Source organism: Ammospiza nelsoni, chromosome 5 (genome assembly GCF_027579445.1).
Source record: "Ammospiza nelsoni isolate bAmmNel1 chromosome 5, bAmmNel1.pri, whole genome shotgun sequence".
Classification (NCBI taxonomy): domain Eukaryota; kingdom Metazoa; phylum Chordata; class Aves; order Passeriformes; family Passerellidae; genus Ammospiza; species Ammospiza nelsoni.
The window spans coordinates 16,610,419-16,635,955 of record NC_080637.1 but is presented as its reverse complement, the minus strand read 5'-3'; positions in this window follow the sequence as shown (position 1 = coordinate 16,635,955).

Genomic DNA, 25,537 nt, shown 5'->3' with positions numbered 1-25,537 from the left:
TTGTGGTGTTTTGACTCAGGCTGTTGTAAATTAGATTTGTATTGTATAGGTAGAAGCTCAAAAAACCCAAAGTACATAAAAAAATTCTTATAGAGCAAATATTACCATTCTTCCATTTCATATAAATATTCCTCAATATATAAAATATATAAATAAAGAAAAACTGAAAGTTTTGAATATATTTATTGGTGGATTTAAGCTGTCAGAAAAAAAAATTTTAAATTTAGGTCAAATTAATTCAAGAATTTCATTTAAAAAAATCCATTCAATTAAAAAGTATAAATAAGCACATCCAACTCAATTCTTTTGTCAGAAACACAGAGGTTCTAGAAATGTTTTTTTTATGACTGTTCTCTATACTCATATTACCTGAAGCTGGTATAAGTAAAGAAAAATATTCTGAGTAGAGGAGCTCTCTCTTCTTCCTCGCTGATGGTAGCTGAGTTCTACCAACACTGGGAAAAAAAAATAAAAAATAAATATCAAAGGATTTTCTACTGAGACAAGCATTTCCCTAAAAAAAGTATTACCTCAGCATTCCAGAGGTATCAGACATGAAACAGTGCTCTTTGTGCTAATGCCATGGAGCCATAAGGCCTGACCCCCCAATCTTTGTTTCTCTCAGCTCAGACTGAGACTGCATGGAAGTCATTCCAAACCTTTCCCCTTGCAAAGTGCAGCAGAGCAATAGAAAGCACTCAGCTCTTCTCTTGCAAATCCAGTCTGGGGCCTGAATTCTGAACAATCAGTGGGTTTTCTTTGTTCCAATAACTGAAGTGTCTTTTTGAGGTCAGTGTATTTTCTTTCATTGATCTGCCAGCCATGTTTGAATCATTGGTGTAATACTCTAGGAACAAAATCAGTATTCAGAGAGGAAAAACTCCAACTCTTGAAGGATGATATAACTTGTTGAATAAATAAAATCCCTGATTTGTACATGAGAGCTGTGCTTGCTGTGACAGGAGGGAAAAAAAAAGAAAAGCTACTGGTTTCAGTTTCCCAAAATAAATACTGGGGCTTTTTCTTTTGTAGAACCCGCAGGAAAAGAACAAAGGAGCTAAAGATCATAAGACAGGTCACAGCATACTCTGAGAGACAACCTATTGAAAACAATTTCTTCTTTCCACAGTTTTTCCAGGTCATTTTCCCTTCACTTATTATAAGTGGTAACATTTACATGAAAATAGGATCTTGGTTTCTCGGGAGTTTATCTGCTCTTTATAATTATCCTCTTGAAATCATAATACTGGTTTCTGTGGTAATTATGTTTTCCATAAGTTTTCAGTGGTTCTTTCAAGGTGAACATGATCCAGGCTGTAATCCGATAATAGCATTTCAATAGCATCATTAAGACCAAGTTTTACAAACACAGGAGCCTAAAATGCTGTCTAAAGATATATAAGTCTATTATTACATCCACATGTAGACAGCAATAAGTTGAATTTTTTTAATTGCTGATTTTGCCAACTCACTTTCGTCAGAAGCTTAGCATTCCTGAAAATCCCATTAACTTACCAATGGTTCTAAATCTAGACTTTTTTTTTTAATAAATTGTGACCTACTTAAACAGAAGATGTAACAAGGCTGTTCAACTAGGAACGAAAGACAGAGCACAACGGTACAAATTAATCCATTTAATCCAGAAATATAAAGGTCATTCCATCCTCATTTTGAAAGTACTGATCATCTTATTTATCATTACATGCTTGTAAAACTGAACACAAAATTTCAGCTAATTGATGCTTTGTATCATAGTCTCACTGAGTTTTGGTTGTTGTCTTTTCATTCATTCCTGAACAGATGGACTCTAATATACTGCTACACAATAAGGAAAGGTTTATGGACCATGTAGGTGGGGCAGAATATTTTCTAGTTCAAAAGACTAACCGAAAGATATATAAAAAATAAATTAAAATAAATATAATATAAAAGATATTATATCATATACCTCTACCTTAATCACCTCTGTGTAAATGAATTTTTAATATTTGTAAATAACTGGAAAAATAGCATAACATGATAAAATTTTTGAGTTTCGAATACGTGTCTGTTGAAAACAGCATGCATTCAGTGCATATGTAAGCAACTTGTCAGATGTTAATTTTTCCCATTCCAATTCAGAATTTTGTAATCTTTGCATATAAGTAGAAATAAGACAACAAAGACAAGGCCCATCTGGAATTAAATTTGGCCATGAATGTTAAGGACAACAAAAAGACCTTCTTAAAATACATCAGTAACAGAAGGAAATCTAAGGAAAATGTGGGCCTACTACTAAATTACTACTAAATTACTAAATGGAAGGGAGGCCCTGATAACAGAAGACATGGGAAGGCAGTGTTATCAACCACCTTCTTTCCATTCGTGATCACTGACAAGATCAGCCCTTGTGAATCGACAAGGCCAAGTACAAGTCCTGCGCCTCAGAACAATCCCAAGCACGAATACAGACTGGGCCAAGAGTTGATTGAGGAGCGGGACTTGGAGGGGTTGGTTGACAAGAAGTTCAACATGACTCATAAATGTGCATCCACAGCCTAGAAAAACACCATTTTTTTTCTTGTCCAAGCCACACAGATCAATCAAACAAGGGTACTTGATGTAATGCATTTTTTCTCTCAGAGTTTCTGTCCTCACCTAGATGAGATGAGGTGTTGGAAGAGAACTGACACAGGTTATAATAAGCCCTATTCAATGTGTTTGCTGGTTGCATTGTCCACATTATTTGCATGCAATCTAGGCAAAACCTATTATGGTGCAGAGAAATGTCTGGTCTGCACAGGTATAGCAATAAGAGAACAGACATTGCAGCAATCAGCCTCTTTGTCCAGTGTTGTATTAGTAAACCACCACAGCATTCCAAGAGGATGGGCTGCTTGGTCTTTCCAGGGAGTGAAGTGAAATGTATCAACTTGTAGTTCCTTATCATCCATTTCTAAGATAGATACAGTAGTATTTCCATTTGCCAGACCTCTTCTAAATATCAGAGTGCTCCACCCATAGTTAACGACATTCTCACAATTACATTGTCCATCTCATATTGTCCATTTCTTTCCACAGTCTCAGGTAAATCCTGTCTGGTACCTGGGATCTAAATATGTCCAGCTTCTTTACAGGTGTAGAGGAGTGCTAGAACTGTAGGAAGGTTGGCATTGCAAGTTATGATGAGGCATGGATACAAGGCTAAAATTATTGGAGTTTTTTTACCTGAATAAAAGGTGGAGGTAAAAGGGTGTTCTTGCACTACTTAAATACAGTATAAGAAAAAATTACTGCAGAATGCTGTGCCTGTCTTTTACAGGCTCAGCATTTAAATTATTCATCTGTATTGAATGTACAGTGCAAATGATCAAAGGTGTACTGAGCATTTTTTAATGCAATATGATTCACAGCCTTTCAGCAACTTACACAGGATAGTTTTGAAGCCTTCAGGTGCATGCCTGTAGTTTTCTTGTACCAATCCCTTGAAGCCTACATTTGTCTGTTCATCTTTTGCTGCTGACCACTAGCTCTTTTATCAAAGCTTGTCCTTTGGGCTAGAGTCATAGCTAATAAAAATGAAGTCTCTAATCTGTACAAACTAAAGAGCTGTACCACAATGTGATCATACAGATATTTTCCGACTAGAGATGCAATCCGTCTGTGATGAGTAACACTAAAATCCTATAACACTTACTGCAAATCACAGATCACAAAATCTCTTACTGCATTTTCAAATTAAAAGTATTTTAATTACCCAAAGACTCTTCATAATGACTTTAGTTTTGGTAAGATTTTTATCGCTAAAGGCATACAGTCTTCCACACTACTCATCTTCCTACAGGTTAAAGTTCCAACCTTCATTTTCTGCTTACTTTATTTACTTCACTACATTAAGAAATGTTTTTTACAAATGAAGCTGTATCCTTTTGTAAGCACAATCAATTCTATTGCATTTCAGTAGGTCTATCTTTAGTCAACCCAAAACATGAGAGACAAAATAAACACAAACACAAAACCTCCAAATCCCTCTAAAACAGGAAAATGAAAATCAGTAAAACTGAAGTGAACAAAAAGATAGTTTGGCTTCTTTGTCAAAAACCGTTTCTATTTGTTTGAAATCAGTGGTATATAAGCAATTTTCTTGGTCTAAAGAAAGACCTAGAGCCCATTGAATTAACAAGGCGGTTTTTTGCATTCTTTGCTGTGCAACAAAGAGCAATGAAAGAGAGCTGGACTATGAGTTACCCACACACCCCAACAATGGAAGATGGTTCAGGGAAGATGGGTTCCTGAAGCTCAGGGAAAAGTACCGGGAGTGACCATAGCTGTTGGAAAGAAAACTCAACACAAAAGGAATCTGAGCTAGGCAGAGCAGTACGGGGCAAGTGCATGGGTGGCTGAGTCCAATACAGAGCACAAAAACAGAGAAACAAACAAAAGGAACTTTGAAGAGAGCAAGAGTCTTGAATTTGCTCTACCTACATATTCTTTTCCCCTGACTGTGGATGCTCAGCATCATGATAGTTGGCATATAGAGACCAGTAATAGTAATCATCTTAGTGTTCTGATTCAGCAGTGTATTGCAATTGCTATATAATGATTGTGTTGTGATTTCAGTACATCAATGGTTTCTGCTATGAGAAGAATGAAAAAGAATAGAGCCCAGGGCCACGACATGGAGAAAGATCTGGTTTTAATAACTATTTCTTATCTGGTTATCTTTTACATTATTGTCCCTGTCACTGAAACCCTAGGGAGACACAGCAGTCCAAGTTTACATGATTTCTGTGAAGTCATAATTTCAATTCTAAAACAAGAATTCAGCATCATGTGCCAACATTTATTTACCCTAGAAGTTCTAATCTTACAGGTCAGCTATCTTCCATATTTATGCTGGTGTACTGTTAGATAAGCTAACCTTGCAGGACCACATTCAGTATATTGAAATTCTTGAAGAATAAACTGGTCACTGAACATTTCTTAGTGTTTGGCAAAGGTCTGAGTTTTTAAAGGTCAGGAAGGTTAACATTTGTACTGACCTTTGTAAACACAGTACTACAGATGAAACACTCTGCACTGCTGCCAAACATATAAAACCACTGTGGCTCCAGCTCATATTCCAATAATCTTAAAAGGAGCCTCTTAATTACCATAAAACGATATGTTTGACAGTATAAAAATATAGTTTGTTTCTTTCAGATTAATAAAATCTGTCTGGTCTTGTGGTTCAATGTACATTGGAGCTATCAGTTATCTACTTTCCCTTGCAGCTCATGAAACATTCACTTTATTTTCTTTTCTGAAATCTAGAAACCTTTGTGAGGTGCTTAGAAATCTTTACAGCAAAAAATGAAAACATCCCTAAATTTGAAGTACCTCTATAGTCAAGTAAACTTTAGCATGGCATATTTAAATAGTTCATTCAGTCTTGAAAGCTTAATTTTTGAATAAAATAAAGAAGGCACTCAGCATCCTGGAGGCCTGTTTGAATATCCAATTACGTCAACAAGCTGTAAAATCTGTTCTCTTTTTAAATTGTTCACTGGTTGATTTCTGAATATATATAATTTATTTTTAATTTTTTTATTTAAGGACAATGTTGATACTCCTACCAACACTTTTTTATCTGCCAATGTAAAATCCTACTGAGAGGAAAATTAAATCTATCAGATCCATTGTAGAGTATGTATGTCTTGAAAACAAGAGGGGAAACTACTTCATCAATTTATAGAAGTCCAGAAAGTGGTATAAAAATTAACCAGAAGAGTTCAAAACTCTAAAATTCAAACTATCTTATGTGAATCTGTCATTAATAATTACCAGCTTTTGAAAAATACAGCTCCCATGAATATCTAAGTGTGAATTTCAACTTTGAATTAAAATTCAGGTACATATTGCTATGTTTATATTAAATTCATAGAGATGTCAGAACAAGCAGACAATTATGATCAGATGAATTTTTTCAGTACTGAATAATGGAAGTAGTTCCCAACATGAGAGAGAGCGTTCACCTCTCTTGCTCATGACTTGCCATTGGCTTACGCCTGATATTATCACATCAGTCTGCAGTGGAACCAAACATAAGGTGACACAATGCAGTGGAAGAGTCATGTTGAACAGGAATAGAATAAAATTGGTTTTTTTTCTAAAAGAAAAGGAAGTCCCATAAATTGTGACAAAAACTGACCATGAACTGACTATGCCTAGTAGATAACTGTTCATAATTGGTGTATTTTCTTTAATGGCAAGGTCATACAGACACAGATTTTCTTTTTTGCTTGGGTATTTGGGTATCTGAATTCTTATAATTTGCAGATAAATAGAAGTCTGTTCTTAAAAATCCCCAGTGTTCACAGAATGTAGACATAAATAAGAAAACAACCTTGCATAAAATTTACACGTAAAGCCCAAAGGGTATCTGGAGAATAATTTTCCCCCTTACCACCTAGTAATCAGAAACAAAAACAAGTATGAAAATTTTTAAATTAAAAATGAAGTCCAGAGACTTGTACCATGCCATGGCTTCCATTTGACACAGACTGTCTACATTCACCAAAAGAACAATACTAGCAATGGTACATCTGATACCTCTTACAAATGACACACAGTCTGGTCTTTTCCATATGAATAACACTTTTCTGTGCTGCATTGTAATGCTTCCATGCGTTATCTGCAGATCAAAACCATTAAATCACAGGAACAGCCAACTCCAAGAATATAATTACAGACCCCTTTAACTTCAGTTTTTTCAGTTAAACACTTACAGGAGAGCACCTATAAGGGGTCAGACCACACATTTTTGAAGTCTAACTTGAATGAATCCTACATCTGAATATGCTGAATACTTTGTACAAGCTTTGAATTAATGATTCATCTTATCCAGCTGAGTTGTTGGAGGCTATGGTTTTATACTGTAAAGTGGATGGCACTACTGAACAAAGATATTTCCAACCTGTCTCTTTCCAGCAGTGTGCTGTAACTAACTTCCTTCCCTCTCAGCTGCTCTGGCACTAGCCTTTCATGGGATGAACCGTGAACAAGGCTGTGGAATTGCTGCAACTTTCAAGGAAAAAAAAGGAAAAAAGAAAAAAAACCACAGGCTCTCTTGGGATGAATCACTAACTTGATTTCATTTCTAACCCCAAACTAAATGTGTCTTTGTAGGGCTCAGCTGATACCTGCCTCACTGTGGGGCTAGAATTAAGTAGCTGAATATTGGGAGAGAAGGTAGGCATAGCATAACACCTCTGAAGGTGTTCTATTCACCAATTATTTTACATCGTGAAAGTATGACCTAAGCAATTTCGGGCTTGCAGAATTCAGTACAAAAGTTTTGTTTTTCTTTAATGTACAGGAACATCTAAAGGCACTTAAGCCAACTCAGAGGCCTAGAGTTGGACTGAAGAGATCTGGGCCCTGAAGACACAGCAGATGTATATGTTGAAACTTCTCTGTGATGGTGTCCCAAATCACCATTGTCAATGCTTTAAGGACTCTGTGAATCTTTTATGGAGACAAAACTCAGATGGACATTTCTTTTATTAGCTCTGCATAAAAGCCTTTTGGCATATTTCATCTGGAACTTCATATCGTAAATAAACTGTGTGAAAAAAATACTTTTTCATTTGCTGTAGACCACTTGTGACAACTTCAAGGGTTTACTTTTCAGATTGAAAGCTGTGAAAAGCAGTGAACTCAGTGTCTATGGACTGATACCCACAGTTCTGTTCCAAGCTGAAGAGCTGGTAATCGTTTCTTCAGCCCATCATCCTCTTCTCTCTCTTTTCTAATTCCACTATATCTCTTTGGAGCCTGGACAACTAGAATTTTACACTGAAATGCATCCCATACATGAACACACCATCCATTTGCACGGTAACCTAATCATATTTTCTGGTTTGCTTCCTATTCTGTTCCTAACAGTTTCCAGCTTTTTGTTTCCCACTATGGCTGCTAAATAGCACTCAAAAGCCATCATTTAAGAATTACTCACCTCAGCCTTGATTCTTCTGACTGACAGTAACAATTAGGGTGGGTTTTTTCTCTTATGTATAATATTTTATGTTAGCTGATAGGAATTTTCTTTCCTTCTAGATTTGTTTGATCAGATAGTGACATGAAATTCTTTTTTAGTTCTTCACAGTTTGCTTCAAGTTAATGATCTTCAGTAATTATTTATCATTTGCAAATTTTACTACCTCAATAATCACCACCTTTTCCTTGATATTTTATGACTATATTGAAGAGTTTATGTATCACATTCATATCCCTGAGGATAAGAATTTCCACCATGTTATCCTCAACTGAAAAATTGCCACTTATTTGTATTTTTTCTCTCTTTTAAAGAATCATTAATGCATAAAAGGATATATGTCTTTTCCCACAACAGTTTTATGTCTCTCAGAATGTGGGAAGCAACCTTATCATAAGCTTTCTGAAAATCACAGTATGATGTATGGACTAGATCACATTTATTCACAGTTTTTGACTCCGAGACTACTAAAGGATTTGTGAAGCATAACATTGCATGAAGATAAAAAAAGTTGAATCTTTATTCCATTTTATTTTGAGATACAAGTCTATTATATGCTGTTTCTCATACCTATTCAATCTTTCTGCCTACTGTAAGCAGTTTACCCTGCTAGCTGTTGCTTTTCCCTTTTTTTTTGAATATGCTTATTTTCTATTTTTAAATTATATACACACACATATATAAAAGGTTTGGGGTTTTATCCTCTAATAATCTAGAACTCAGCTGAATGTGCTCACTGTTAGAATGGTCTTTATTGTTTCAGATTTCTGTGTTATTTAAAACTAAATTAGGATTTGCTTCTCATTTTCCTTGACTTGAAACTCCAAGAACCTATGATATAAAATATAGTCCTTGCTGTACAATGCTTGGTTGATGTTTTTGAAATGAAAATAGATCTTTTTCAAATGAAAATAGATCTTTTTTAGAAATCTGCAACTATGAAGCAAGTTTTAACCTCAACACTTCCCTAGGTGACTGCTTGTCATTTTGTATTATACAGTACATTTTTTTATTTGCTTGTCTTCAGTGTTCTGCTGCATACAGAGACAAACCTAGTCCTGGTGTGACTCTAATGAAAGAAACAGAGATACACGAGGGACAAATTCAGCCAATTATTTATCTTCATTTGAGAGATCCTTTTTTATTTAACTAGTTGTCATTGATTTTTTCATTTAATAGTATCCTCAGTTTAATCTTTCAAGGTGAAGGCCCTTTGTCTGAAAGCTTTCCCAGCTGAGTTTAAAATGACTACTACTGACAGTAAATGGGATTTTTCTGTGACTCAGTAGGCAAGCCCAGCACTTTCCAAAACCTGGGTCATGAGTTCAAATTCCCTGACAAAATAGATACATCATAAATAATATCCTTGAGGTAATTTGTGCTCTGTGACTTATCATTCTTCTTGCACTATACACTGAATGTTTTGGCATTTTGTCTTTTTGCCATAATCCCTTCAAAAATTTCAATTTATTGGTTTTTTCCAGACTTTACATATTTTAATTTGAACAGGTAAAGAAATTTCTTTTCTCTGGAAAGGCTCAACTGAAAACTACTTGTTGAATAAAAATGTAAGATTCTGTGGGCCCAAATCTTGAAAGTTGGCATGTACCTGCTCAGTTTTATGTACTGCATAGTGTGATGCTTAGGCATTACATTTATTAATACTTTCACTGTAGTACTCCCAAAGTGGCTTATACTAAATGGCTGTATTACTTTATGAAATTAATTGCAGTTTATTTAGCTTGAAAATCAGTTAAAGTCATCTATTTCTTCATAAGCAACATCGAATATTCAGATTAGAATTACTCTATTCATATTAATTAAGAAATCCATAAAGACATTTCTTACGATGACATTATGAGTCATAATAAATGGAAGTCAAATCTTCAACTCACAGATACACTTTTCCTGTATAGAGTTAATTAATCTTCTTTCAATAATCAGAGCAAAGGAGTTGGATGTAAGAAAACTAAAAAACAACACTTTTTCTTTAGACCCCATTGTCCTGTGTTCTTGTAGCCCTTAAACAGGGAACATTCACACATGAGAGGTAATAAGAGTTATGAGTCCTTCTAGTTATCATTTGGCATCACACCAGCTATTGCACGATCTTACCGGTAAGACCACAGTAAACCCATTAATGAGCAATGAGGTTAGTGGTCAGAACAAAGCACATTTTTAAGCTTATAACAAACTATGATGGAGCAATTGCCTGAATTTTCAGGGACTATTTTCCTTTGTCTATCTCACTGATGGCAGACCAAACTCAACACACAAGTGAACAAAAAAATAAAATTTGCCATATGTGTCTACCATAACTCGTGTTTGCCATGTGTTTCCCTTTAAGTCAACCATTGAAGAGATGCTGGAATTCATTCATAAACCTTTCAAAATGGAAAAAGTCACTCTTATTTTCATCCCATATTGAAAAAAATATTTGCATGAAGATTTAGCCTGAATTGTGCCCAGCAGGCAGTACCCAATGTCAATGTAGGAACTGTAGAAAGTAGTTCCTTAGATAATAAATATTTCATTTTTGAAAAGAAATGCAAAAATTCCTCACGGAATACTCACCTGTGATCCCATTATGAGTTGGGGGAAGAGGATAAGGAACAGGTTTTTCATATAGCACAGGACTGCAGTTAAAAGCTAAATCATCTCAAAAGAAACAAATGAACCCCCCAAACACACAATCTAGCAATAAAGAAAATCTGATGTATATAAATTACATGTTTAAATAAAAAAGTTGTCCTGTTCTTTACAAAATATACTTTCTCAGCAAAGAATTAAGGAAGATATCCTAAGGGAATGATTTTGTAAGTTTGGAACATTTTTGGTAAAATCATTAAGCAAAAATGTAAAAGGAAAAAATCTAATGGCCTTAAAACGATTTGTTCTGTCATATGGATTTTCCCCAATAACTTACATTAGGGGAAAATCTAAATAATAGAGATGAAAATTTTTGCTTCTCTTTTTTATTTACAAAGTTCCTTTCTTTTTTAATTGGATATTTTCAAACCCTCCAGATTGCAGAAAACCACTACAAAACAAGACTCACAGCGTACCAGATCATGAGAGACAAAGTATTCAGTTCAAGCTACAATATTGTAGCTTAAATTTCAAGAATAACGATGTAGAATGACTCAGCAGCAAAGTTTTTAGGAAATTGTGAACTCTTATAGTCCCCTCAGTCTTCTTGAATATCCCTCATTTTTTAGACATGTTTTATTACCCAATTTGGTGCAGACAAAACTGTGTGAACACTACCTTCACTGAAAAGTCAATTGGCAGGTGTCAGATTGCTTTTTGTGGGTATTTTTTTGTTGTTAAATCTCACCTCTCTGGTCTTTTCCATTATTTGGTATGGAAAGCCTGATGGGGTGGATGGTTCTGGGCTTCCAACTCCTTTGTCAGCTCTTTTCCCACAGCCATGTTTTTCATAAGTAGGTAAATATTTGCCTTGTGCTGGTTTTGGCTGCATTAGTCAGTTTCCTTCACAGTGACTGGTATGAGGCAGTGTTTGTGATTTGTGCTGAACAAAGGATTGATGACAGAGATGTTTTTGCTATTGCTGAGCAGGGCTTACACAGAGCCAAAGCCTTTTCTGCTTTTTGTACAGCCACACTGGCAAAGGAGTTAGAGGTGCATGGCAGGTTAGGAGGAGACACAGACAGGACAGGTGACCCAAATAACCAGAGGGATATTCCAGACCATGGGACATCATGCTCAGCATATAAAATGGGAGGAAGAAGGAGGAAGAGGGGGACATTTGGATATACAGTGCTTGTCTTCCCAAGTCACTATTACTTGTGATGGGGCCCTGCTGTCCTGGGGACAGCTGAACATCTGCGTGCCCATGGGAAGCAGATTAATTCCTTGTTTTCTTTTTTTGCATGCATGGCTTTTGCTTTCCCTATTAGAATATCTTTATCTAAACTCACAGGTTTTTTTATGCTTCAGATTGTCTCCCTGGTCCTGCTGGAGGGAAGTGAGCAAGCAGCTGTGTGGGCCCTGGTGGCTGGTTAGGATTAAACCACAATGCTTGTGTGGAATTATTTACATGAAAAATCCAGATTCCAGTACTATTTATAAAATCAACATCTAATACATCTATTATGTTTCTTGGACTGCTGATGCTTCTGCTTACCTCTATTTTATAATTTTTCCACTTTTTTTATTAATGTCATGATGAAAGAGACAAGCATGACAGATATGCTCTAAAACCTAAATTTTAATTTTCAGATAACTTTGAATCTTGATTTCTAACTTTCCACTGAGAGAAATTAATTTCTTTTGTGTCCTCTCACCAAAAGATGATCCTCACACTGGATTTATCTGATAATTTTAGGCTCTAAATTGAAAAAAAAAAAACTAATAAAAAGAAAAATCCCACACCAACCCTTTGTGAGTATTAGTAAATGGTGGAATGTATGTTAAACAGCATACATTGCTATGGAGATAGAATTTGAGAGCTTTGGTCCTAGACTGCAAGAAGATGAGAGGAAAATTGAAAATGTAGAGAGAGTGGTGAATGGAAATAACATACTCTGAAGGGAATATTGGAAACTGATAGTGAGAAATCAAAGACATAACTGAAAATATAAAAATTCTAAAGATAGCCTCAGATTAAGGAAATTGCATTGTTAAATCGTGTTGATGGTAAATACAAGAGAAACAAAAAATACATCCATGTTTTCAACAGGTATTATAGAGAGGTTATAGAAGAATTGGGTTAAGATCTTATTTCAAGATAAGAAAGAAAATCTTTATGTGGTAAGACCCTGCCAGGAGCAGCCTAGTCTACAATGATCCAATGCACTTTCAATTTTTGTCTAAATCAAATCTCTTAAATATTTGAATCAGCTCTAAAAAATAGGAAACTGCTGCAGAGTTCATTTTATGATGACCCTCTGCTTCTGTCATTCTGCTCTGCAGATTTATTTGTTTCTTATCTATTTAGCTAGTGATCAATACATTTCCCAGAAGCTATAAATAATAAATAAGGTTCATTGTTTTATGTATGCCTGTAGCTAATTTTTGCTTATTCTTCTGGTGAGTTGCAATGAATCAAATGTAAGATTTATGCCACTGTTCAATGAAAATGAGATTTGTATTCACATATTTATCTGCATATTTAAAGGTCACTTTTTAGTACTCTGATGTTTTCCTAAAATCTTGTGAATGTTCATAAACCCTCATTCAGTAACTGACATATGGCATAGCCATCTGAGTATTTCTCATTCTTCAGATCATTTTGTTAATTACTTTTCTTCTGCAGACAACAGCACTGAGTTACTATTGCTTAAATTTATAACAGAAATATTAGCTTTGACTATGAATACTTAATAGAATTGTTCACCCAAGTTTTGAATAAATCTTATTGTTTCTATCCTTCTGTCCAAGTAGTTGCAGTTGAGATTCTTACCAGCATTGCAAATCATCTACTATACAGGCTTTCCTTGCCTTCCACAGCTGTAAATGTGTCTGTTTCTCCTGAGGACACTGCTCGTTCATTTCCTTTGTCCACAAGATCCCTCTCCTTGCATTAACTCCCTAGATTTTTTTGTCTTACAAACAGGAACTGCTTATCTTTGTTTCCAAGGGTTTTCACTAGCCCTTGAAAGTAGGGCTAGTGTATAATGAAATATAATTTCATCTATACTACTATACTATACTATACTATACTATACTATACTATACTATACTATGCTACTACTAAAGTATTTAGTGAGCAAAGTTCTCAGATTTTGACAGTGATGACATTTCCTTCATAGATGCTTTCAAAAATACACACTCATTTCCCTTCTTCCACACTTCTCCTTATGTCTCCTCACATCTACCTTAGTACTTTTTAAAAAATTCCTGAAAATTATCTTTATTTGAGCTAAGAAAACTCCCTCTCAAGCTAATCAATATTTTTATAGTATTTTAATTCTTTACATCTTTTTTCATTTGTTTCCTCTACTTTTATACTCAAATTACACATTCATTTGAATATGTTTTACAGGTTAAATTTTTGCCAGTCAATTGAGATATTATTCCAGGTATATGATTTCCCTAAAAAACTGTATTATAAAACCAACCAATCAACCAACCAACCAACCAACCAAAAAAACCTAAGTTGAATTACTTTTAAGAGGATTAAAAATGATAATCCAAACCTGAAATTCTTATTTATATTAACCCTACAATAATAAATAAAGACAAGAGATGTAATAAATGTCACCAATGAAAAACATTGCCAGATAATAAACAGATTTACCTGCTGTCCAAAATATGTTTATTCGGAATCTTCAGAAAAATCATTGGCTAATTTATGATGCAGGAATTTTTTCTTAGCCAACACATTATCTCAGCAGATAATTTAAAAAGTAAACTAATTAACCTTTCTAAAACACTTTTCTAATTAATCATGTCTTTCATAGTTCCATTAGATATGGAGCCAACCAAGTCCAAGCACTCATATTTAATTTCTCACATATTGATTTATAAAGGATATTTTATTGCCTCTTGCTCATTAGCAGTTACAAGCAGCACTCCTGCAGGAGGTTATACCTCTCTTGTAATTAAATCACGTTAGGATATCGAAATATAATGCAGATATTTAACAGTAAGTTTTGATTTGTTGGAAGAGCTAGTAAAATTTTAAAACATCAGTAAAGTAAAACACTTTAGCTGATCTAGCTGTTTTCTTCCTTTATACTTTCCCATTCCATATCTCTCAATGTAGTTATTCCAGAATTGGTGATGAATTTTGCTTCAAAGGAAAACTTACTATCTTATGCAATGTGTTACATTAAATTTTAGCTCTATAGTCACTGTTATTTAGTACCTTGAAACAGTTCACAATATTTCAAGGTGTTAAGAAGAAGAATTTTGGGCTCTGAACATATTTTTCTGAAAGAAAACATTCCAAAGCAGTCAAATAAATAGAGAACAAAAGCTTTTATCTGTTGCAGCTCCAAATTTTCTTCAAACAGAATAGAAAAGGAATTTTCATCATAGCCTCATGAAAACTGTTCTCAAGAGATAATGAATCAAAAAGCATTATTTTTTTATTTCATTTTATTGTGAAGCAGTAAACTATATTGCAGCATCTGTAGGACATTCTTATAAAATGGGTTACATCATTTAGCCAAATGAATTCAAGAAGATCAGAATGACCTAAGCTCAAGGAGACAAAACACTGATGACTTCTCTTTGTCTAAATTTTATGTAGTGTTTGTAGCTTAGATATTTTACTGAAAAACTAAACAACAAACAAAATAACAAAAAATATACACCCCATTTAGAAAATGAATACTGCATATGCTGTTAAATGCTTATATATATATAATATAGATGTCTGCATATACATATATATTGCAGACTGAAAAAAATGGATCTTTTCTGAGTGTCAGTACCCTAAATTGAAATTTCTAGAAGAACTACATCAAAGGCTGTGGGCCTTGACCAAATTATCAAAAAATTATTTAAAAACATTTAAGTCAACAGAAGCATAAAACAGCAAAGCTGAAAGCTGCAAAAGAGATGAAAGAGGAGGCAAGCTTTGTCATTATGTTGTTCCTTCATGTCAGTTCAGTACTCTCTTCCATTTCTGTCTAGGATTTTCTGATGGCTGAATGCAGATGGAATTTATACAATAAATTCCAGTAAACAATTTAGGAAGGTCCATCCTTTCTTTTACTTACAGTATCAATTTTGTTACAAAATAATCTTTTTACAGACTGCATGGAGAAAAAAAGCAAGAAGAAGGCACTTTTTGGAGAAATGAAGCACTGCTTTCAACAGAGAAGGATCAAGAAAGGAAACATTTAAACAAATTTTACGATGGAAGTGCATGGGACCTGAAGGAATTAATCCACAAGTGCAAATAGAGATGGCCAATATCATCGCAAAACCACTCTTGGGAAGACTGAGGAAGCTCTCCAAGACTGGAAGAAAGCAAGAAGGAGGAATGGATGAGCTACAGGCCAGTTGGCTTTGATCACTGAGAAAGTGAAGGAGCATATAGCCCTGCAAACCACTTGCAGGGCTGGAAGCGATTGGAAGTTGTCACCATGGATTTCTGAATGGGAAATCCTGCCTGGCAATCCTGATAGCCTTCTATGATGAAATGAGTGGCTTGGTGGACAAGGGAAGAGCAGCCTATGTAGATTGTTTTGACCTTAGCAAGGTTTTTCAAATCATCCCCCATAGCAACCTCACTAAAAAATGAGGAGATAATGAGTGGAAGAGAGAGCAGTGAGGGCCTGAAGAGCTGGCTCTAGGTGACCCTGCTCTGAGCAGGGGGGTTTGCCCATATGATCTCCTTAGACTCCTGACAACCTCAGTGATTCTCTGATTGTGGGATAGCAAAACAACAGGGTCACAGAGTTGTTAGGCAGGAAAATGACATTCCCTGTAGCAGAGCAGTAAGGTGCTAGTATTAAGACTAGTGTTAAGACAAAGCACTGTAATTAGCATGCTTCCAAGAAGTCTGTGCCAGAAAGTGATGAGTATATGAGGATGCCTTTGGGCCTGGAATGGACATGGCACAGTGATACCACCGAATAATGTATTCACAGGATGGCTAATTTGTTCATCTGAGTGTCTTATTGTTATGAAAGCAACCAATTTTTCCAGAGAAAATGTCAGAAGGTTTTATGTGTGTGTGAATGACAGATTTGGGTTACTGCCTCAAAGGTTCCCACAAAAAGTCTTGTTCAAGGAGTTACCTTGTTCTTCTCACATATTCACATGGTTACCTAGCTGCTGTTGACTTTGCCAGACTGTACTGCACAAAAGGTCCCTGATTCCCTCTTCCTGATTCCCTCCTCCCTCCAAATCTGTGCAGTTTGCAGTTCCAGGGTCTCTTATGTAACTCCACCTTCATCACCTGTGAAACCCAACCAGGCTTTGGGGTGTGATCTATAACTTGTTGTGTTATTTTTTATGACCAGAGGCTTCTCACATAATACCACATAGGATATTACTGAGGATGAGGGCAGGGCCAAGTTATACTGCCTTCAGCCTAAATAGTCTGAAAACACTCAAAAACAAAAAAACAGACTCACTTTTCATAAAATGATTTAGCAAATAGAGTATGTAAGTGTGCAAAGTTAGGACCTGAAACACGAAGTCTTTCTCACTGTGCAGTGGAAGAAAAGGCAGACACAGGGGAAGACCATGCATGGTCAGTGTAACCCTGTTCTTTACCCTCCAGCCTGTCCATTGAGCCATCAAGGTCATCAGCTAGAAACAATAGCTGCACTGCAAAAACCTCCTCTGAAGGCGTTTCCCAGGATAATGACATCAAAGCAGCCCACGTCCTGCAAGGTACAGTGGTATTCATTGTTTTACAACACATGCTTCAAATAATCAGAGGAAAATAACCATGAGGCCAAATTCTGAGATTTTTTACTTAGACCTTTTCTTTACATTGATCTGAGGTTGTAATTTACAGCATTTTGTGTGTGTCTCCTCCAAACTTGACCTGAAGTGTCTGATCCCATAGGAAATAACATTAAAGGATTAAATTACCGAAAATATACTCTATCACAGTTACCATATGTTGTTTACCAGAGTCAGAGTTAAGTGATCAAGGAAACTCTTGAGTATGTCTAAACATGTGGTAAGATTTATAGTGCTGCAGTGCATATTTATTCAAGGTCCCTGTGATACATTACATATTTAGCCAGATTATGATTGCCTTCAGTGAATAGCTACTTGATCAGAAAACCTGCTACATGATTCATCCCCTTATCTGGTTAATGCTGAGATCATGGTATTCAGTACTCCAGTTACAGTAAAGGGATGGTAAGTAGGGAAGCAAAGCCTGAAAAATTAGGTGCTGTCATCAAATGAAAGGGTGATAAGATAAAATGAAGGAGAGCACTGGAACTAAAAAATACAGCATGCCTTCTTGTTATGGATTGATAGAAAATATGAAATTTCCTGAGGTACTAATAGGTAAAAAGATGTGTTTCTCCAACTACTGAGCCTATTACTAAATTCAGTTCTTTAAGAAAACTTTAAGATAAGGAAACATCTCTTAAAATGAAGATTGTCTGTCTGAGCTTCACACTGAATCTCTCTCTGTCCTTACAGAGAGCTGAACTAATCATGTGCTGATTTTAACAATCATCACATGATTTTAACAATCATACATATTCACAGATCTGAGTGGAGGCCATCTAATCCAAAACGTTTTCAAAGGTACATGTACCTTCATGGTAATCCTCTAGGGCTCCCCTTTTTGTCAACAGTGAGAAAAGGAGGTACTTCTAAGGCAGTATTGATTTCACCTAAGATTGATGTTTAAAATAGGTCAGTTGAATTGTACCCTGAAATTGCTTATTTTTCTTCCTTGACTCAAGAGGAAACAATTATCTCAGGTTTGTCTAGTGAAGATGTCTATATTACAGATGTCTAAAGTTTGATTAAAGGACTCACATAAATTTTATCGTTAAATAGCCTAAAAAAGATACTTTGATAATGATCTTATTATCACAATCATTTTCTTCAGGTGCTTTTTTTGGCCATATGTAAGGATACTCTGCAGGAAGAACATGTTCATTTTGAAAACGTAAAGCATCTCTGTTAGCTAGTTCACACAAAAGATGGCCAGGATGGAAGGAGAGGCTAGTGTAAGCAGTATTATGCTCCTTGCCCCAAAAAAAATTATTAAATGTCTTTGCCTTTTCTTCTTTAGCCCTTGAAAAGCTAATGATCTCTATTCCAATGCTCTCTTTCTATCTTTACCTTTCTTCTCTTGTGTGATGACATGTATAAACTCTCTCATTAGTCTTTTTCACAGTTTAAACATTTTTTCAGAGGTATAAACTGAGGTTCCTGAGTTGGGCCATGTCAAAGCTTGGACCCCTGGGCCATAAGCAGGTGGGATTGGACACGTGGGAGGCAGGGTATAAGGTGTTTACAGGGTGCTATTTGCAGAAAAATCTGAATTATTCACTGACATTTGAAGGCAACACTCATCCACACACCTACAAAGATATCAAATGATGGTTAATAACTGTCATTATAACTGTTGTAATTACACCTGTATGAATAAGTTATAAGACCCACAGATTAGTTCTGCAGAAGAGTAGGAGTTTGGGGTCATTCATATCTGCAGGACTGCTGAGAGTTTGACAACTAAAGTGCCTGTGTAAAGAATACTTTCATATTACACTGAATTATTTACCAACTTTTTTGTGAGAAATAAAATTTCCTACCTTAATTCTCATTTTGCTGATACATGCAATTATACAAATTTGTATAGTTAAGTTCTATTTTTTCATTAGGCAATTCAGATTGGACATGCCTAGTGGTGGTTACTCATAAATTGCTGTTAGTTAAAATGGGAACGACATTATCAGAATGATTTAAGGGAATATGCCTATTGTCAGGATTAGATCTTTAAAGTTTATTCATGAAAACCTTTGGAATGATGAGCAGCTTCTTAAACTACCTGGTAATGCAATGTTCAAGGATCATTTTAAATTTAAAGAAAAACTTTTAAAAGTAGCAGATATTACAAGCTTTTTTTAAGATACCTTTTGCATCAGAGAGTAAATTCAAATTAGACTAACTCAGACTGCTTTCCCTGTTTGGCTGTTCTGACTGATCTCAGCCTCCTGTGATTTGAGATTTAAGAAACTATGATAATGACGTCGTATTAGGATCTACTGGGTATTTTGCTAATATCAAACTGGTTTTTGGCATACATTTTCTTTATTCTTTCTTTATAATTAAGTATAGTGTTGAACTTTGATTTTTAACTAGACACAGCATAAAATCAGAATTGCAAAGGCATTGCATTTCTGCATTCATTGATTGAGTATATGTTCAATTTTCATCTATGGGTAATAGAGACACCCTCCAGGCAAAACCAAAAGATGGTTAAAGACATGGACAGGAAGATTTTGACTCCCAGTTCAAAATGGCAAAAAGTCTTGCTGGGCTGGTGTTCTTTGACCTTTCTCTGTACCAGGCAGTGTGTATGTCTATATGTAGTATATATACCATGCAAACTGTACATTTTTTCACCATTTTATATTGATAGACAGAAACATTTTGGGGTTTGTACCATATCACTGTGATATGAAAGAAAATTTCTGTGCTCTTTCTTTAGAAATGGTGAGATTTATCTCACTTGATTTTGGGCACCGAAGACTCACACAGGTTCTGCTAATTTTGTGTGAGGTAATGAAGACAGATAAGCTTAGATGTTGGATTTTATCAAGCTTTTAGGTATTTGTAATTTTGATGTCTTTATATGAGTCAGGTTCTCAGGTTTCCATTACAGTCAGGTTCATTCTAGTTGTAAGTCAATGGAGTTAATGACAAGCTTTAGATAAACCTCCAACCTGAGCACATTTTTAAACATTGGTGCAAAATACTAGTATTTTACCTAAAATTATTTTGTTCCAACATACCTGTTTGACAGATTATTGTCAATTCAGAGTCTCATTTAAGTTTCTACTGAGTTTTTCACAGAGACATAAAAGTGATAATTGGTGTTCCCTACTGATTCTTTACCTGGCTTTTTGGCTGCCTCTAGGTAACAACAAGTGGTGCTGTAGTTCCTTTTTCCTGTCATGGAGGTAACTGAGTGTCAGAGATTGGGAAAAATTGATGTCTCAAGACATTTTGGGGCAGTGTCCCATTCTCACCTAACCCTGCTCCTGAGTGGCCGAATGACCAGAAGTCCCCCCAAGGGGGAGGCCCATGGAGGCCCCAGGGGGATTTAAGGCTGAGTATGGGGTAAGTGTGTGTCCTGGCTCGCTTTCTGCTTGGACCTTCTCTTTGGACACTGTTGGAACCAAGGAGGTAGTAGCTATATGTGTGGTTTTCTATATCTTTTCTGTCTTTCTTCCAATTCCTTTTTCTTGGAACATTTTTGCGTAACAGTGTCGCAGACATTTCTCCACAGAAATCCTTTTCTTTCATATTTCTGTGTCTTCGGGAGCCAGAGGCCCCCGAAGAGAAGGTAAACAATTATTATCAGCTGCTGTGGAATGCAATAGGATTCACCTTGATTGGCTCATTTTCTATGTTTATAATTAAGGGCCAATCATCAGTGCAAGCCAGGGGACTGAGTCCCTGGACACAACTTTGTTGTGGATTCTTTTCTATCTATTCTTAGCTTAGCTAGCAGCTCTGCAAACCTCTCTCTATATTCTTTTTAGTATAATTATAATGTATTATATCATATATTAATAAATTCAGCCTTCTGATCAAGATACAAGATTCACCGTCTCTCTCTCACCAGCAGCGACCCACTCAGGCCGCTGTAATATCTGGTGACCCCTCGTGTCAGAGCAAAAATTAATCTGATAAGACCAGAGGAGCAAAATTGCTGCACTGGGTAAAAATCCTGTATGTGTAGCATTTGATGGTTGCTCTGAAGCGACCTCAGAAAGTGGATTCAAGCCAGGAGCTGAAGAACCGAAGATCCTGATTTGGACAGAGTTCACAGCCAAGGCTGACCACAAAGAGAATCTTTCTTCTGGAAAACCATCAGGAAAGATGATGGAAAAGAGCAGCAGACCTGTGGAGCTGGCCAGAGCAAGCTGGACTCTTTCAGAAGGTACTGTTCACTTTTCTATCCCTGATGAACCAGCCCTTCGTAGCTTGTGGCTGTTTGTATGGCAGACCCATGCCTTGCCAGAGAGATTCAATTCTCCCCTTCAGAGGAGAAAATAATAGCCCTCTGGAAACATTGGTGCAGGGAAGACGGTTTCTTTTTGTCAAAAACAGATATCTATGAATTCTTTCGATGGGGAAAGCTTTTTGGGTTCTTTGCTGATGTCTTATATGCTTTAGATGCTTTTGTCTGGGAGTGCATGGACTCGATTATCCAGTGCGTCTACCTGGAGGGACGCGTGTTGCCTTCCATCTACCCAGCATTTATAAAGCTTTTCCCAGTCCTGAAGCGCAGAGCAGCTTGTTTTCAGTGGATCTCTAATTGTTATGGCCAAGCTCCGTTTCCACCACCTTTGGCAGAAGACGCGGTGGGGGAGGACATTTTTCTTCCCAGCCCCCCCTGCTTCACGGCGGGGGGGGGCGAAACTTCGCGGCGCGAAGAAGTTTTTTTTACTCTTGCTCCGGAGCATGCTCAGATGGAGCCTCCTCCTTCCCCCCCTTCTCTCTCTCCGGGGGGATGGGAGCGGCCGCTCAAGCCAGCGCCGGCCTCTCAGACTCCGCCTTCAGAAACGAGGGCGGCACCGGTCTCCGAGGTTTCCTCCACGGCCCTGCTAGAGCCGTCACTCCAGGAGATCCCGTCTCCGCCTCTCCAGGAGGTCCCGCCCGCGGTGGCACCGGCCTCCCTGCCCCCGCCAGAGCCTGTGTCGGAGAAGGCAGAAGAGACAGCACTTCCACCGATTGACCTGTTGCTAAGCAACGGCGACGCTTCGCCGCTCCTCCCAGCTCCGCTGGTGCCCGTGCCGTGCCCGCCGCCGTTTTCAGAGCCCAAGGACGCAGTACCAGCGTGTTCCCGCGTGTCCCCGCCGCCTCCACAGCAGACCCCAGAGTCAGCAGCAGAAAACGGAGTTGAGCCCGCGGGACCCTCGGAGCAGCCCGCGGCGGATCCCACGCTCAGCGCGATTCCCTCCCCAGTTTCGGCTCCCTCCCCGATGCTTCCACCGGACGTCCCAGCAGTTGCTCCGGCAGGGGGTCTCTCCTTCTGTGGAGCGGGGGCTGCCCGCCAGCTCACTGTTGTGGCAGTCCAGCTGCCTGTTTTTAAGATCAGCATTCTCGGCGGTTTGGGGGGTGGTTTTTCGGGGATTGTCCCATGGAGGCCGCCGCCTCTCTTGTGTCCTAGTGGCATGGGGGGGCAGGTGCATCCAGAGAGTTCTGCCTCTGATCCCCAGCCCGGAGGGGATGGGGATGAAGCCAGGGGGCGGATGAGAGACAAACCCGATGTATTGCAGAGGGAGAGGGCACAGTTGGAGGAGACCATAGCTGGTTTGCTGTGGGAAACAAACATTCCCAGACCCGAGATGAAGATTCTCGGGGCAGCTTCTATTTCCCTGCTGCTGGCATGCCTCAGTGGTTTAGGGGAAAGGAAGCGTCTCACTACCTGTGCTGCCATTGTGCTGGCAGCAAGGCTCAGGCCCGTAGGAATGCAGAGCCTTCCTTATGGGTTTGGCCTGGGATGCTGGGCTCAGGAAATTCCTGGGCCGGGCCCACTGCGAGGCCTCTTGATGTTTCTAGGGGTTCTGGTTTGTCCTACCGGTCCAGGTCCCCCTGTGTGAGCCAGTTTTGGGGTTCCTGGTCCAGTATGGGCCAGGGCCCCCAGGGCCTTTTCTTTCTCTGGCATTGCTTTGCTTGGCTGCTGCTCTTTTGCTTTTCGATAAAAAAAAAAAAAAAAAAAAAAAAATTAAAAATTAAATAAAAAAGATTGAAAATAGGCGGGCAGCAGCTCTGAAGTGCTGAAGCACTGAAGGGCCAGAAAAGGACATTCTAAAAATTGTTCAAATTGTTTCAAATTATTTAAAATTGTGTTATGCTGTTTCAGGACCAAAAAGGACTCTCAGATGTCCAAAAGAAACAACTTCAGCTGATGGACTGTTCCTGAAACTCAGCTGCATGGACTTGAATTCTCTTTGCATTGTTTCTTGCAATTTTCTTATACTGTAGGATTGTTTTAGTGAATTATTAGTATTCTATATTTTATAGGTGAAGGAATTTCCTGTTCATTCCACATCAGCATTTTTCTTTTATTTTTATACAATTTAGAAAGGTGAGATGTCGCAGACATTTCTCCACAGAAATCCTTTTCTTTCATATTTCTGTGTCTTCGGGAGCCAGAGGCCCCCGAAGAGAAGGTAAACAATTATTATCAGCTGCTGTGGAATGCAATAGGATTCACCTTGATTGGCTCATTTTCTATGTTTATAATTAAGGGCCAATCATCAGTGCAAGCCAGGGGACTGAGTCCCTGGACACAACTTTGTTGTGGATTCTTTTCTATCTATTCTTAGCTTAGCTAGCAGCTCTGCAAACCTCTCTCTATATTCTTTTTAGTATAATTATAATGTATTATATCATATATTAATAAATTCAGCCTTCTGATCAAGATACAAGATTCACCGTCTCTCTCTCACCAGCAGCGACCCACTCAGGCCGCTGTAATATAACAGCACATCAAATGAGTTAAAAGTTTTCTAAATTAACATTGAACAGGTTTAGAGTTTGGTAAGTTGAATGTGCCATAGTAATGCTAAGTGTTTTATGTTGGTTTGATGTTATACTGAACCTTTGCCAAAGTTGCTTGATTATTTTGCCAGTAAAGTAGTTTAGACTTCTTGAGAATACCTGGTCAGTGTTTCTCTTGTGTGTTTAACGCAGAGTACAGGTAAACCCCTAACATTTAAATGTTGGGGCATTTCAGTGGGTTAAGATCTGGCTCATTTCCCCTCCCTTGGCAGGATCACCCCAACTCCAGGAGCCCACATCATTTGGAGGTGCAATTAATTTCTAAGGCACTGAGAGCACTCCTTTTCTCAAGAGGCTTCAAACTGCTGGACTCTTGAATGTCATTAGTAGTTTTTCTGCATGACACTACACTTGGTGTATTTCCTTTTCTGCCACCTACACACCTTCTACTTGCTTGCTCATCTGCCCCTGTAGCAGGGGGAGAACAAATGTGAGAGAAAGTCATAGGTCAGGATAAAGACAGCTTAATAAGCAAAGGAGGATTAAAACCCAAATTATGTAAAAGATCATCTCCCACCACCAGGCCAATTCCCAGCCAGTCTCTGAGTAATAGCTACTTTGAAAACATTACCCCTTGCAAACCCCACATCCCACCCCAGTTTTTTACACATTATGTCATACAGTATGGATTGTTCCTTTGGTCAGCTTGGACCAGCTGTCCCAGCTGCATTACCACCCAACCTCTTGCCTATCTCCAGATGACTGGTGGCAGAGTGAGAAACTTATAAACCTTTACTCAGCAACAACTAAAACACTGGTGTGCTACCAACACTGTCTTGGTGGAAAATCTAACGCACAACACAGAGCCAGTGTACATTAAAAGAACTGATGAATGGAAGCACAATGAATGATTCAGGTACACAGGAATATGCATTTAGTGTCATGACTGGCAGACTTAACCAAAAAATCTACAGGAGTTTCATGGCCTTTGTAGCGACAGCTACTCCAGCTACATGGTGCTGTACCTACGGACATCTATGTTTATCCAAATTTGAATTCTACCTGTGATTGTTATGACACTGAAACAACTAACTTAGAAGATTTTGTCATTAAGGGAAAGGTTTTGCTATAGTATTAGGAATGCACTAATCCCTAGCAGGCAATTTTCAAACATACTTTCTCACTTCAGCTGAAAGAACTTAAATTCAGACTAATGAATTGCAGCTACAGTGAATTATCACATCATTTAGGAGATGCACATATGTTAGGACAAGGGACAAAAGCAAGGGATTTAATAAGATTTCATCTTTATGGCTCTTAGTGCCAGAGTCATTATAGTAGAAAAAATACTGACTTTTGACTAAATCTGAAAGGTCAGTT